Source organism: Schistocerca americana, chromosome 8 (genome assembly GCF_021461395.2).
Source record: "Schistocerca americana isolate TAMUIC-IGC-003095 chromosome 8, iqSchAmer2.1, whole genome shotgun sequence".
Taxonomy (NCBI): Eukaryota; Metazoa; Arthropoda; class Insecta; order Orthoptera; family Acrididae; genus Schistocerca; species Schistocerca americana.
Genome location: NC_060126.1, coordinates 168893095 through 168908380, shown reverse-complemented (window position 1 = coordinate 168908380; position 15286 = coordinate 168893095).

Below are 15286 nucleotides of genomic sequence, written 5' to 3'. Positions count from 1 at the left end.
TATTTCTCGGCGTAGTGAACCATCTCGACGCGGCATGAACTCAACATGTCGTTGGAAGTTTCCTGCAGTAAAATCGAACCACGCTGCCTCTATAGCCGTCCACCTGCTGCGAAAGTGTTGCCGGTGCAGTGTTTTATTCACTAACTGATCTCTCTATTACATCCCACAAATTCTCAGCAGGATTTATGTCGGGCGATCTGCGTGGCCAGATCATTCGCTCTAATTGTCGAGAATGTTCTGTAAATCAGTCGCGAATAACTGTGGCCAAAAGACATGGAGCATTTTCATCCAAAAGTATACCGTGGTTATTTGGGGACGTGAAGTACGTGAATGGCATCAAATGGCCTCCAAGAAGCCAAACAATGCCATTTACAGACAATTATCGGTAAAGTTGGATGAGAGCATGTAAATGCACCTGACACCATTATGGAGCCACCACTATCTTGTACAGTGCCTCGTTCGCAATCTGGATTGATGGCTTGGCGATATTTATTCTGGGTGATAGAGGCTGAGTTTCTAAGACGAACATCTGACAATAACATTATGACAAACTGCTAAACTTAACGACAGTACAATTTTACTGTGCAGGTAATTAAACTGCATGCACCAAATATTCATCTAGATCCGCCTGTAAATGTGCTCCACACTCGAACCCTATCATCAGCTCTTACCAACTGAAATCGGAACTTATCTGACCAGACCACGATAGGGTTCTACCGATATGATCACGAGTCTAGAAAGGCGCTGCGGATTACCTTGTGCAAAGACACTGGAATCGATCGTCTGCTGCCGTAACCCATTAACGCCAAATTTCACCCCACTGTCCTAATGGATATGTTCGTCGAAGACGCCAGATTGATTTGAGCGGTTATTTCACGTAGTGTTTTTTGTCTGTTAGCTCCGACTACTCTACGCAAACGCCGCTGCTCTCGGTCGTTAAGTGAAGACGGCCGGTGACTGCGCTGTTTGTGGCGAGAGCCTGAAATTTGGTATTCTCGGTACACTCTTGACACTGTGGCTTTCAGAAAATGGGATCCCCTAACGATTTACTAAAAGGAATGTCCCATGCGTCTAGCTCTAACTACCTCTTCACATTTAAAGTAGGGTCATTCCCGGCGTACGATGTCTTCTCATTGTTCTCGCGGCTTCCACCGTCGGAGCTTCGACTCCTCCCTCGGGCGTGGGTGTGTGAATTGTCCTTAGCACCTAAGTTAAAGTTAGACAAAGTAGTTCTACGAGTCGGGGCGTGGAATGTCAGAAGCTTGAACGTGGTAGGGAAACTAGAAAATCTGAAAAAGGAAATGCAAAGGCTCAATCTTGATATAGTAGGGGTCAGTGAAGTGAAGTGGGAGGAAGACAAGGATTTCTGGTCAGATGAGTATCGGGTAATATCAACAGCAGCAGAAAATGGTATAACAGGTGCAGGATTCGTTATGAATACGAAGGTAGGGCAGAGGGTGTGTTACTGTGAACAGTTCAGTGACCGGGTTGTTCTAATCAGAATCGACAGCAGACCAACACCGACAACTATAGTTCAGGTATACATGCCGACGTCACAAGCTGAAGATGAACAGATAGAGAAAGTGTGTGAGGATATTGAAAGGGCAATGCAGTATGTAAAGGGGGACGAAAATCTAATAGTCATGGGCGACTGGAATGCAGTTGTAGGGGAAGGAGTAGAAGAAAAGGTTACAGGTGAGTATGGGCTTGGGACAAGGAATGAAAGAGGAGAAAGACTAATTGAGTTCTGTAACAAGTTTCAGCTAGTAATAGCGAATACCCTATTCAAGAATACTTGGAAAAGGCTGGGAGATACGGGAAGATTTCAATTAGATTACATCATGGTCAGACAGAGATTCCGAAATCAGATACTGGATTGTAAGGCGTACGCAGGAGCAGATATAGACTCAGATCACAACATAGTAGTGATGAAGAGTAGGTTGAAGTTCAAGACATTGGTGAGGAAGAATCAATACGCAAAGAAGTGGGATACGGAAGTACTAAGGATTGACGAGATACGTTTGAAGTTCTCTAACGCTATAGATACAGCAATAAGGAATAGCGCAGTAGGCAGTACAGTTGAAGAGGAATGGACATCTCTAAAAAGGGCGATCACAGAAGTTGGGAAGGAAAACGTAGGTACAAAGAAGTTAGCTGCGAAGAAACCATTGGTAACAGAAGAAATACTTCAGTTGATTGATGAAAGGAGGAAGTACAAACATGTTCCGGGAAAATCAGGAATACATAAATACAAGTCGCTGAGGAATGAAATAAATAGGAAGTGCAGGGAAGCTAAGACAAAATGGCTGCGGGAAAAATGTGAAGACATCGAAAAAGATATGATTGTCGGAAGGACAGACTCAGCATACAGAAAAGTCAAAACAACCTTTGGTGACATTAAAAGCAACGGTGGTAACTTTAAGAGTGAAACGAGAATTCCACTGTTAAATGCAGAGGAGAGAGCAGATAGGTGGAAAGAATACATTGACGCCTCTATGAGGGTGAAGATTTGTCTGATGTGATAGAAGAAGAAACAGGAGTGGATTTAGAAGAGATAGGGGATCCAGTATTAGAATCGGAATTTAAAAGAGCTTTGGAGGACTTACGGTCAAATAAGGCAGAAGGGATAGATAACATTCCATCAGAATTTCTAAAATCATTGAGGGAAGTGGCAACAAAACGACTATTCACGTTGGTGTGTAGAATATATGTTTGGCGACATACCATCTGACTTTCGGAAAAGCATCATCCACACAATTACGAAGACGGCAAGAGCTGACAAGTGCGGGAATTATCGGACAATCAGCTTAACAGCTCATGCATCGAAGTTGCTTACAAGAATAATATACAGAAGAATGGAAAAGAAAATTGAGAATGCGCTAGGAGACGATCAGTTTGGCTTTATGAAAAGTAAAGGGACGAGAGAGGCAATTCTGACGTTACGGCTAATAATGGAAGCAAGGCTAAAGAAAATCAAGACACTTCCATAGGATATGTCGACCTGGAAAAAGTTCGACAATATAAAATGGTGCAAGTTGTTCGAGATTCTGAAAAAAGTAGGGGTAAGCTATAGGGAGAGACGGGTCATATATAATATGTACAACAACCAAGAGGGAATAATGAGAGTGGACGATCAAGAACGAAGTGCTCGTATTAAGAAGGGTGTAAGACAAGGCTGTAGCCTTTTGCCCCTACTCTTCAATCTGTACATCGAGGAAGCAATGATGGACATAAAAGAGAGGTTCAGGAGTGGAATTAAAATACAAGGTGAAAGGATATCAATGATACGATTCGCTGATGACATTGCTATCCTGAGTGAAAGTGAAGAAGAATGAAATGATCTGCTGAACGGAATGAACAGTCTAATGAGTACACAGTATGGTTTGAGAGTAAATCGGAGAAAGACGAAGGTAATGAGAAGTAGTAGAAATGAGAACAGCGAGAAACTTAACATCAGGATTGATGGTCACGAAGTCAATGAAGTTAAGGAATTCTGCTGCCGAGGCAGTAAAATAACCAATGACGGACTGAGCAAGGAGGACATCAAAAGCAGACTCACTATGGCAAAAAAGGCATTTCTGGCCAAGAGAAGTCTACTAATATTAAATACCGGCCTTAATTTGCGGAAGAAGTTTCTGAGGATGTACGTCTGGAGTACAGCATTGTATGGTAATGAAACATGGACTGTGGGAAAACCGGAACTGAAGAGAATCGAAGCATTTGAGATGTGGTGCTATAGACGAATGTTGAAAATTAGGTGGTCTGATAAGGTAGGAATGAGGAGGTTCTACGCAGAATCGGAGAGGAAAGGAATATGTGGAAAACACTGATAAGGAGAAGGGACAGGATGATAGGACATCTGCTAAGACATGAGGGAATTACTTCCATGGTACTAGAGGGAGCTGTAGAGGGCAAAAACTGTAGAGGAAGACAGAGATTGGAATACGTCAAGCAAGTAATTGAGGACGTCGGTTGCAAGTGCCACTCTGAGATGAAGAGGTTAGCACAGGAAAGGAATTCGTGGCGGGCCGCATCAAACCAGTCAGTAGACTGATGACAAAAAAAAAAAGAAAGTAGTGTGTAAGACTAGGGACCGATGACCTCAGCAGTCTGGTCCCATACGAGCTTACCACAAATTTACAATTTACAAATTTCCGGCGTGCGGCCACAATGACCTCAGACTTCTTTTCACATGAGTCACCTAAGTACAACTGACGGCTTCGCCAATCTGCTGATATTTTATACATAGTGTACATGACATTACCGCCGTTTTTGTATGTGCATATCTGAAGCCGATAACTTATCTCACCTTAATGAATAAGTGCATGACAGAGAGTAACGATACCTTCACTGTGGATGTATACTGCGTTCGAAATTTTGCGGGAATCAAGTGAAATTGAGAGCAGTTATGTCAATTGGCAGTGGACGCTACATGTGTGGTGTGCAACACCTTGAGCATCTGGGTTGGGCAGTAAGCGTAGTCGGATACAGAAGCGTTCAGCACGATTGCTCAAGTTGAGGTGGGAAACGCTGGTTAGAGCCCCGGTCTAACTTTCACTTATCGCCGTTGGATATATTTTAGTGCTCGATGGTAGCTGAGGTCTGAGTTTCCCTTACATCAGTTGTCTTTTGGGTTTGGAAGAAAGAAGAATAGCAGTACAAAGTACCCATCCTCAGTATTACAGCAATTATATTGCAGACAGTGAGTCATATATATTTTGCGTGATAAAGGCTGAGTTTCTAAAACGAACTTCATTCAAAATCATCTAACATCAGTGTCATTGTAAATACCCAATCTTGATGACAGTATTATCTTGCTGTGAGGATAACTACACCACACACAACAAATATTGATCTAGATCCGCTTGTAGATCATTTTTGCGGTGACAATGGTCATATCCTGCTGGCGATATGTTCCATGCTATCACACATATTTCAGTTGAGACTGTCAGTGCTGAATAAACTAAAAAGCAGTTTCATTCTGACTTGCGGAGTGCTGCACTGAGGAGAGGTATCGATTTCGGTCGGTGAAGCCTGGCACGAAGTCGGCGTTCCAAAACACCTCAAACGTTTTCGGTAGGTTTCAGATAAGGACTCTGTGCAGGTCAGTCCATTACAGGGATGTTATTGTCGTGTAACCACTACGCCACAGGCCGTGCATTATGAATAGGTACTCAATCGTTTTGGAAGATGCAATCGCACATCCCCGAATTGTTCTTCAACAGTATTCCTGTGCTGTGATATTGCCACGCAAAACAACAAGGATTGCAACCGCCTCCATGAAAAACAAGACCGCACCGTAACATCACCACCTCCGAATTTTACTGTTGGCACTACACACGCTGACAGATAACGTTCACCAGGCATTCGCCATACCCACACCGTGCCATCTGATCGCCACATTGTGTGCCGTGATTCGTCACTCCACACAACGTTTTTCCACTGTTCAATCGTCCAATGTTTACGCTCCTTACACCAAGCGAGGCGTCGTTTGGCGTTTACCGGCGTTGATGTGTGGCTTATGAGCAGCCACTGGACCATGAAATCCAAGTTTTCTCACCTCCTGCCTAGCTGTCATAGTACTTGTAGTGGATCCTGATGCAGTCTGGAATTCCTGTGTGATGGTTTCGATAGATATTTGCCTGTTACACATTACGACCCTCTTCAACTGTCGGCGGTCTCTTTCAGTCAACAGACGAGGTTGGCCTGTACGCTTTTGTGCTGTACGTGTCCATTCACGTTTGCACTTCACTATCACATCGGAAGCAGTGGACTTAGGGATGTTTAGGAGTGTGGAATCTATCGTACAGACGTATCACACAAGTGACACCCAGTCACTTGACCACATTCGAAGTCCGTGAGTGCCGCGGAGCGCCTCATTCTGCTCTTTCAGCGTGTATAATGACCACTGAAGTCACTGATATGGAGTACCAGGCAGGAGGTGCCAGCACAATGCATGTAATATGAAAAACATATGTTTTTGGGGTGTCCGGATACTTTTGATCACATACTGTAGATAACGTAGAAATTTCGGTACAAAGCTGACAGAACACAGTTTGGCTGAGCAGTTTTATAGATAGGCGAATGTTTCTTAATTTGTTACTGTTGTGTAATATTTGAGTGTTTCAGTTGATGAAAGCTGTAGGAAGCTATGTGTAGTGTTTAGATGTTCCATATTTTCCAAATTATGGTGCTTTCAACTGCAGAAAGTATTTGTCTGGCTGAAATATACACGATAAATACACATATTTAGTTCAGAAGGAATTTGCTGAAAAATTCCCGGAAAAAGCTGTACCGCATCATAATGTTGATGAATTTCGAAAGACAGGCTCAATGTTAGATGCTGAACGAACTTGAAAAGGCTCTAAGCTATACGAATAGTGGTGGTTGTATATTTTAGACTCTGTATAGCAGGGACCAGGAAAATCACTGAGGAGTTTGGCATAAACTGCGCGGTGTAGAAAGCGATTAGGTAAATATTGAAATTAGTTCCCGTCGGACAGCAGTGCACTAACTGAAATATGCGGATCCCTATGGTCGTGTTAAGTCACAAAGCCGAAGATTATATCAGCGAAGACGGTTAAATGTCTCTGCATGACCAGAAAGATGGAATGTGGATAGCATTATTCGATATTTATGTTTCCCAAGAAAACCTTTTAGTGAATGTTATTATTTAATAGTGCACGATTTCATTGGCCAATTAAAAGAAGACGGAATTAACTACTCAAGGCTTACAGAAGATGCCATTATTGCGCACACAGGAACAGTATGTATCTTCTGGAAAAGTTTTTTTGGGCGGAGTGAGGGGAACATGTCATCTCAAATATCTACATGTCCGCAGTTCGTGGTCTTTTGCCTGGCGTTGCTGCTTCTGGATCACGAGATTCCGGGCTAGATTCCCGGCAGGGTCGGGGATTTTCTCCGCTGGGGGACCAGGTGATTGTGTTGTCCTCATCATTTTATCATCATTCGGTGAAGTGACGAGACTGTGCGGGTGCTGATAAGCACGCAGTTGAGTACACCAGAAATCAAACATCATCATCATCATCATCATCATAATCATCATCATCATCAGAGATTCTATGGTTCCCTCTCTAGCCGACCTTATTCCACCAGAGAGTTTTCTTCGGGGAGCTGCAAAATCTGTAGTGTATCGGAATCAGCCACACAACACTAAGGCAGTGGTTCCCAACTTTTTTAGACTATTATTCCAGAACGAGATCTGGTGTCATACAATACCTAAATCGAAGTTTATGGCCTAATTCAACATCATACTGTAAAAAGTTAATTAACATGTTTAAACTTATGAATCATTTATAAAAGTTAGTTAATGTTCGAAAAACTAAAACTCTCTCGTTCTCTACGATTATAAGAAAAACTACTAGCCAAAAGTGCTGTTTGGTTCTGGTTTTATCTAACAATATTTTTTTAATATTTAGTTTGCTGTCCTCCACCGCATACCTGAACCAGTGTACCAAGTTAATTCAGTTCTTCACATTTCTTTTAACTTTTGTTTTATTGTTCCCATTGTCAGAATTCTACTTTCACACCTGTAAGTTGTGGCGAATGGAGTCAGTAATCATACGAGTTCTTCGAAGAATAATGGCTACTAACGACAGATCGTTCGCTAGAACAGTGCCATTTCTGTTGTATAAAAATCTTACAGCTTGTTACCTTTGCTGGGTCGAAGAAACTATACTTTGGATCAAATTTCACTGCATGGGAATATTTCTTAATTCAATGAAACTGACCTTAGAAACAAAGTCAGTTTTCCGAATCTGAAAAAGTAGTCACTCTTAGAATTTGTTTTTGAGGCAGTTGATTACCATCACAGGATAGGGGGGAGGGTGGAAGGGTGGGAGGATGGACAGCAGAACCAATACACTAAAGAAGAACATAAGTGCCGTTCATGAACCAAATAAAATTTCAGAATGAAATTCTTAATGTGTATGAAACTGAACGTTAGCACGCAGTTTCTATTAACAGGTTCGACTGGTTACAGCGATCTTTAACACGAAGAGCAATCAATACTTGAGCGTGGCTCATCGATTAACGTAGAAATACATATTACAAATTACTGAGAGAGATAGGAAATCAGAAAAATGGATTAGGGAACATATTAGAAAGGGAATGTAGGTATAATAGTCACGATGGAAATGGAGATGGGGTGGACAGTACTCAGGAATACAGCTGTTAGATGGCCAGAGGAAGTTATTTGGTTTTCAGATAATAAGAAAACACTGAGGAAACAGAACTATGGTATGTAGGAGGGTGACATTTAAAGATAGTTGAGCAACACTTATTCGTATTGCTGAAGATCACAGCGCATGGAAATATCTGGATGAGAGTTTTACCCAGCCATGGAATTAAAATGACTGATGATGAGATGTTACAGATTAGCCTACCGAAATTTTAATAATAGAAGTTACCCTCAACAAAATAATTTTGGCAGCTAGTCAATCTTCATTGAACCCATTTTCTGTTTAACCCACAGGAATTTTCATTTCATCGCTCAGAGGGTAACTACTCCCAGGTTGGGAAGCACAGACTGCTCACTGAACCATCTGAGCACAGCAACATGCCTCTTTGGTTGCTCTATCTGCCAATTTGGCTAACTTGATGTCCTCATCCTGCTACTTAGCCGAAAGGTATGTTCTTCCCCAGCACTTTCAGATGTTGCAGGACATTTGTCCTCTAAGTAAAACTGCTGTGAAGGATTAAGGGCACTTAGGGAGTCGCCAAAAAAAAAAAAAAAAATTAGCAGTCACAACACATCTCATCCACTCCATTGCACCACAAGATTTCATGTAATTCTGTACGAACACAGCGAATTCTTGAAGTAAGCAGATGTTGAGGACCCAATGAGGTAAAACAACAGAGCAGCTGAGGGCGGTTCCCTTTGTTAATATGTTATATATATATATAAAGCAGAATGTATGTTTGGGATCTCCTACGAAACACCTGGATCCATTTCACTCAAATATTACATAGGAGCAGTGTGACTCATCAGTAACAGCACTGTGGATTGTCTACTCCCCAGCTCCAATAACTGGAGATATCGATAAAAAAAAGGTAGTTGTTTACAGCCTGTAGCATACAGGCTGCCTTGCATAACAAGCATGTTCTGCAGGAACAATACTGGTCTGTCAAATCAACCTGTAGGCCGGGCAGCCTGCACGGTTTACTGAGCCCCGACATGTAGGCTACCCTGCATTAGAGGTGTGTTGTGTTGAAGTAGCATCAACCTACTTCATTGGTCTCATTTGCATGGTGGTCTACATGTTAGAGGCAACGAAATGATGTTATAGATTTTGAAATGTACTGTGCCCTTCATGACAAGTGTGTTGTGGAAGTAGTACCAGCCTGCTATACTTAACTGTATTGCAGATATTATGTGTGCCAGTGAGCATGGCTGGTGACAGGCTGAGATGGATAGATGAGGGGATGGAGAAAGTGTGGTATAGGAGAAAATGGACAGAAAGAAGGGAGCAGGGAGAGATGCTTGAGGCAGTTGGACAGCATAGAGGGGTATTGTGCTGGTGGAAAAGGATGAGTGGGCATTGGGGATAGGAAGAGAGAAGGGGAGGAAGATATGGTTAGAGAAGTGGAGGATGATACGGTCAGGGAGAGGAGGCGGAGAAGGAGGAGTAGTTGAAGGGACTGAAAGACTGCAGAGGAGGAGGTAGACAAATAGAGGTCGGAGGAGGAAGTGCACAGACGGGGGGAAGTAGAGGTGGACATAGGGAGGAGGAGGAAGTGTGTTCACTATATGTGTAGAATGCGTACATGGGCAAAACTGCGGGGAAAAGGCTGTTAAAATCTTACAGGGAACTACTCACATTGTGATCGAATGTGTACTTCACTTTATTGTGTTCTCACATTTAAATCCTTATCCTTACGAGCTCTTGAACCATTAGACTTTAAGCTCCGACCTACTGCTATCGCATAAGCCTCACTACTCCGCTTCCTTCGCAGCTGTCAGTCCTTGACTAATTTTGAGCAGAGTGTTAGGCCGTGGTGGGGACGTAGCGGCGGCTGTCATCTCCTTACAGACGTAACCGTACTGCAGGAATACTTAGCGGAATCAACTTGACAGCGTGGCTGCGGGCTGCCCCTCTTTGTCCGGGAGGCAGCATTGTGTAGCACCCAGCCTAGAGCCGGGCGCCAGCCTCCGCCCCCGCGCCGTTACAATGCGAGGCACGCGAAGTGTGCCTGCCTACCTGCCTACCCTGGTCCGACCTTCCCAGCGGAAATCAAACTCCGCTCCCAGTTCAGAGGGGCTCCGTGCCTTCAAGCGAGGCTAGTATATGCTAACTACCTTGGTCAATAACATTCTCAGCCACTGGCGCAGCTAATTCAGCAAAGGAAGTATGCAGCACGACCAAGGAACCAAGCGGCCCTCGATTCCAAAGGAAGGTATTTTCGGGGAAAACATCACGTCAGTACTGTTGAAAGTACATTAGGCAACACAGTTAAAGGACCAGTCTTTCCGAACGCCACAACTCTTTCCCATTGCGACGAATAAGTTTGACATTTAGCTCGGAGTTTCCCACAAACATCCTCTGTAGTGAAAAAGCTTGGCGCCCTGAAACGGCGCCTCGGGCTTGACGGCGCTTCGAACATCACGGTCTCGACAAACGAAGAGAGGAGGCCAGAACTCAGAAGTCTATGTGAAGTGTAAGGTGGAAAAAAATAAACATAAAAGGTGGTTTAATTAAGTGACATCGACACTGAATTTTATCACAACTCTACCGAACGTAACCATGGATGTGTCGCAGGATGAGATCGTCACGCACCCTCTTACCCACACTTCTCACCATATTTTAACGCCTTTGCGAAAGGAGGTAAGAACGGCGAAGCCCATCTTTGAAATTACACAGCTTTGTAATGGATGGTCGAGGATACGATTTCACACACACCTCCGCTCAGAATCTACACGAGAAGCCCTAAGGGTGTGGCGTGAAGGCTATCAATGAAACCACTCCTTTCCTTGTGGAATTGATTCCCGCACATTTTGAGTTCGAAATCAACAATTGCCAGTGCGATGAGTAACAGGACGACGTCCTTGACATCCATCGTCGCAGCTGAGACCACTGGACATTTCAACCCAATTTCGAAGAGCATTGTAGAGCTGCTCTCTATTGAACGTGATCTGACACCTTAAGAGTGCAGCGTGGCTGAAAGTTTTACTCTCGTGTAAGGCTGGAACCACTAGGCACCGATCAGACTCATTTGACGACAGCTGAACTCGATAGAAAGAGGGAAAAGGTGCTTGCTCGTTTCCAGCACCCTTGTTTCGTACCCACCTGTAGCGTGATCACCGATACATGTGTTAATACAACGATCAATACAACCCGTTAGTCAGTACCCTCGATTGCACACATCCACATGTATTGAGCATTTCAAAAATGTTCTTTCACAGAAAAATCTGCAAATTAGCGTTAGGGGCTAGCTGGCATGCATCCATGTGTCAGTCCTCCGGTGACTGTCACCTGCCTTTAGGCAAATTAAATATATCGTAATAGGATACAGCACGATGAGTAGGACAGATAGTAATCGACAAATGTACGGGGATTGAACAAAAATTTTCAAACATCGATGGAAACGTATGCTTGAACATCTGCTAGCCAAGTCTGCTGTTGTATCTGAACACAAACTTTATCTGTGCAATCCCCTCAGTACGTTGCAACAGTCAGCCGTGGTCATAACAGTGTTCTGCATTGTTATGAGTACATTATTTAGGAGGTTAGTGCATTCGCACATGGAGAAATTGAAGGTGCTTGTACGGTGGGTGCTTGCTTAACAAACGAAGCCGAAGTGTTTAATTTTTCAAGAGGCACCGTATCGAAAATTTTTACCACATACTGGGAAAGAGAAAACACCATTTTCGTAGTCACAATGCAGACATAATCGTGTGATCGAGAGAGACGGCCATTTAAGAGGTTTGTGACTAACAGTAAGACGACAACATCCGCAAAGCTGAATGTTCAACTGGTGAACACTGTCAGCATCAAAGCAACACGATAGGAGCTTTATATGCTTGAAACTGAAGGACGAGTTGCAATTCTAGAGCCACTCATCAGTGCTGCAAATGCCCGTAACAGGATAAACGTAGTGCCGAAGCCATAAAGTCTGGACTATTGACCAGTGGAAGTTCGCTTACATCCCAAAAGTGTGACATGGTGGAGGTTCGGTGATGATTTGGGAAGCGATATACACTCCTGGAAATTGAAATAAGAACACCGTGAATTCATTGTCCCAGGGAGGGGAAACTTTATTGACACATTCCTGGGGTCAGATACATCACATGATCACACTGACAGAACCACAGGCACATAGACACAGGCAACAGAGCATGCACAATGTCGGCACTAGTACAGTGTATATCCACCTTTCGCAGCAATGCAGGCTGCTATTCTCCCATGGAGACGATCGTAGAGAAGCTGGATGTAGTCCTGTGGAACGGCTTGCCATGCCATTTCCACCTGGCGCCTCAGTTGGACCAGCGTTCGTGCTGGACGTGCAGACCGCGTGAGACGACGCTTCATCCAGTCCCAAACATGCTCAATGGGGGACAGATACGGAGATCTTGCTGGCCAGGGTAGTTGACTTACACCTTCTAGAGCACGTTGGGTGGCACGGGATACATGCGGATGTGCATTGTCCCGTCGGAACAGCAAGTTCCCTTGCCGGTCTAGGAATGGTAGAACGATGGGTTCGATGACGGTTTGGATGTACCGTGCACTATTCAGTGTCCCCTCGACGATCACCAGTGGTGTACGGCCAGTGTACGAGATCGCTCCCCATACCATGATGCCGGGTGTTGGCCCTGTGTGCCTCGGTCGTATGCAGTCATGATTGTGGCGCTCACCTGCATGGCGCCAAACACGCATACGACCATCATTGGCACCAAGGCAGAAGCGACTCTCATCGCTGAAGACGACACGTCTGCATTCGTCCCTCCATTCATGCCTGTCGCGACACCACTGGAGGCGGGCTGCACGATGTTGGGGCGTGAGCGGAAGACGGCCTAACGGTTTGCGGGACCGTAGCCCAGCTTCATGGAGACGGTTGCAAATGGTCCTCGCCGATACCCCAGGAGCAACAGTGTCCCTAATTTGCTGGGAAGTGGCGGTGCGGTCCCCTACGGCACTGCGTAGGATCCTACGGTCTTGGCGTGCATCCGTGCGTCGCTGCGGTCCGGTCCCAGGTCGACGGGCACGTGCATCTTCCGCCGACCACTGGCGACAACATCGATGTACTGTGGAGACCTCACGCCCCACGTGTTGAGCAATTCGGCGGTACGTCCACCCGACCTCCCGCATGCCCACTATACGCCCTCGCTCAAAGTCCGTCAACTGCACATACGGTTCACGTCCACGCTGTCGCGGCATGCTACCAGTGTTAAAGACTGCGATGGAGCTCCGTATGCCACGGCAAACTGGCTGACACTGACGGCGGCGGTGCACAAATGCTGCGCAGCTAGCGCCATTCGACGGCCAACACCGCGGTTCCTGGTGTGTCCGCTGTGTCGTGCGTGTGATCATTGCTTGTACAGCCCTCTCGCAGTGTCCGGAGCAAGTATGGTGGGTCTGACACACCTGTGTCAATGTGTTCTTTTTTCCATTTCCAGGAGTGTAGTAGTATTCCATGAGCTCCATGCTTACTCTGCAAAGTTACATTGCTGCCAAGGACTGCGTGGTATGACCATTGTTACTAATCAGGACTATCCCATTTTACAACGTTTGTCCTCCAATGGTGATGTTATGTTCAAGACGACAGGGCCACCATTCACACTACTCGCATAGTGCAGGACAGGTTTTTTGAGCATGTGACTTAATTGTCACATCTACTCTGCTGACCACAGTAACCAACCGTATCTCAGTATTATTGAGCCTTTGTGCACTACTTTGAAGGGAAGGACACATGATCGCTATTCACGTTCATCATCGTTACCTTAACTTGCCACTATCTAGTAGGTTTGAGATTCCACTGAAAACCATACAGAATCTGCATTTATCCACTCGTAGACGGAAGTTGCTTTGAATACCAACGAGTTCCCTACGCCGTATTAGGCATGGTAATGTTGTGCGTTTTTGATACTTCCATACATTTGTCCAACCCTTGCAGATGCAAGTTCCGGCCTGACGCAGTGAAGCGTGTTAGAACCTTTAGTATGCATACTGTATACTAACCAGAAATTATCCCTCTCAACCCCTCTCACACGATTCTTTAGTGAATCGAACTTCCAAACATAAAATAACTTTAAAATGTCTGATTACCTTAGAGATGCGTTAATCTGCAAAATGCTGGCTACTATGTGTGTATAAAATTCGTGCTTGAAGTCACATAACACTAATTACGATGATTTTTAGCAATTTTGGATTATTCACAAATGAACTAATGAAAAACTTCAGAAAAGATTTGAAATTAGTTTAAAGATTGTTAGAAGTTATTAAGTACACTGATTCATAAGGAATGACACATTCACACATAAAAAAACACATACACAGGTAAACACACATTGCCCGCGCGCGCGCCCGTGCATGCGCTTTCTCTCTCTCTCTCTCTCTCTCTCTCTCTCTCTCTCTCTCCCTCTCCCTCCCCCTCCCTGTACCTCTCTCTCTCTCTCTCTCTCTCTCTCTCTCTCTCTCTCTCTCTCTATCTCTCTCTCTCACACATACACACACACACACACACACACACACACACACACACACACACACACAACTCAAACAGAAGGCGAAGTACAAACACATGTGGACACTCGGCAACATTACACACAGCAAAGACACACGCGTTGAACACACAGTGAAAGTGCGAGAGAAGTGTTGTAATAAATGTGGGTGAAAAAACTCCGAGAATCGGCCATCTGCAGTACGGGGACAGAAAGAAGACATCTTCAGCCCCACAAACTTGGACTAGTAACACTGGAAGTCGTGAGTAATACCGAACGATAATTGAACGTCACGAAACTTGTGCTACCAAAACTGTTTCTATGCTACGAAACAACAGAAAAACACGACGAAACGTAACATAGTAAAATAAATAAAATGCTTGTAACTACTACATAATACATTCATTATATATAATACACGTGTGTGTTTAATAAGGAATAAGAAAATTGGAATACGGATAAACTACTATGAACAACACAGTGAACGCATTATCGTAGTCATTATAGATACAAAGTCCACACCTGCCACCGTGGTACAAATGTGCATGCCAACTAACTTTGCACATGAAGAGATTCAAGAAATTTATGACGAGGTGAAAGAAATTATTT